We start from the raw sequence: 2,047 nt of genomic DNA, 5'->3' as shown, positions 1-2,047 counted from the left end.
GACGTACTTTCATGCAAAATCTTAAGGTCCTAGTTCATGTCCAACCGTGCGACTGCTAAGGTCGCAGGTTCGAATCGTGCCTGGGGCATGGATGTGTGTGATCTCCTTAGGTGCGTTAGGTTTAAGTAGTTCTAAGTTGTAGGGGACTAATGATCTCAGCAGTTGAGTCCCATTGTGCTCAGAGCCATTTAAACTGATGTCCAATGCACCAAAGCCGGCAAATTAGTAAATAACCGATAGCTAAAACGTGAATAGTACTGCTTCCTACATTCGATTACATCTTCTTAGAAGCTTTTTTCGTGATCTAATATGATTTTTTCAGTTTTTTCCTCATATTGCAATACGCGACATACATTTCCAGACGATAAATGTAATTGTGTCAGAGAGAAAAGCTACCAATGTGAAGATGTGGCAATATAATAGATTCGGTAGCAAATGACGAAAGCTGGCGGTTTTCTGTAGTTTTTACTACATATAAACAGTTTCCACATTCCCCCGTGCAAAGTGGTTTCCAGACGTCGTTTCATGCAAAACTTTAGGTCGTCGGTCATGTCCAATGTACCAGAGGCGGAAAATAAGTGAATAACCGATAGCTAAAACTTGAATAGTACTGCTTCTTACTTGCGATTACATCTTCTTAGAAGCTTTTACTGTGTTCTAATATGATGTTTTCAGTTTTTTCCTCATACCGGAAAACACGTCAAAATTTTGCAGATGATAAATGTAACCGTTTCAGAAACAAAAGCGGCCAATGTGAAGATGTTGCAATAAAATAGATTCAGTTGCAAATGACGAACGCGGGCATTTTTCTCTAGTTTTTACTACATATGAACAGTTTCCACATTCCCCCGTGCAATGTGGTTTCCAGACGTCGTTTCATGCAAAATCTTTAGGTCTTCGGTCATGTCCAATGTACCAAAGGTGGCAAATATGTGAATAACCGACAACTAAATCTTGAATAGTGCTGCTTCTTATTGGCGATTACATCTTCGTAGAATGTGCTTCTGTATTATACTATGTTGCTTTTGTGTCTCCACATACTGCGGCAAGCGACATATCTTTGCAGACGATGAATGTCTTTACTACATATGAACACTTTTCACATTTTCATATGCAACGCGTCTGCTAGACCTCCCCTCATGCAAAATCTTAAGGTACTAACTCATGTACAAGGCACCAAAGTCGGCTAAATATTCAATTTTCGGTAATTAAAACTTGAATTGTATTGCTTCTTGCCGGCTACTACATCAACTTAGAAGCTTCTTCTGTGTTCTACTATGGTGCTTTTAGTGTCTCCGCATACCTCAGAACGCAACATAGCTTTGCACACGATAAATGTAACCGTTTCAGAGAGAAGAGCAGCCAATGTGACGATCTGGCATAAAGTAGATTCGATAGCAAATGACGAAAACGAACGAATTTCTCTGGTTTTTACTACATATGAACACTCTTCACATTCACCCATGCAACGTGGCTGCTAGTCCTCCCTTCATGCAAAATCTTAAAGTTCTAGCTCATGTCTAAGGCACCAAAGCCGGCTAAAATATCACAAGTCGATAACTGATTTTGAGTCGTACTGCTTCTTACTGGTTATTAATTCAACTTAAAAGCTTCTTCTGTGTTCTACTATGGTACTTTTAGCGTCTCCGCATTCCGCAGCACGCGACATAGTTTTGCACACGATAAGTGTAACCGTTTCATACAGAAGAGCGGCAAATGTGACTATCTGACACTAAGTCGATTCGATAGCAAATGACGAAAACGGGCGGATCTCTTACGTTTTTACAACATATGAATTCTTTTCACATTCTCCCGTACAACGGGCTGATAGTCCTCCCTTCATGCAACATCTTAAGGTTCTTGCTCATGTCCAAGGCACCAAAACCGGCTAAAAAATCCAAAATCGATAACTAAAACTTAAATTGTACTGCTTCTTACTGTCTATTACATAAACTTAGAAGTTTCTTCTGTGTTCCACTACTGTGCTTTCAGTGTATCCGCATATCGCAGCACGCAACATAGCTTCGCACACGATACATGTAACCGT

Source organism: Schistocerca gregaria, unplaced genomic scaffold, assembly GCF_023897955.1.
Source record: "Schistocerca gregaria isolate iqSchGreg1 unplaced genomic scaffold, iqSchGreg1.2 ptg000422l, whole genome shotgun sequence".
Taxonomy (NCBI): Eukaryota; Metazoa; Arthropoda; class Insecta; order Orthoptera; family Acrididae; genus Schistocerca; species Schistocerca gregaria.
Note: the sequence above shows the minus strand (reverse complement) of the source record.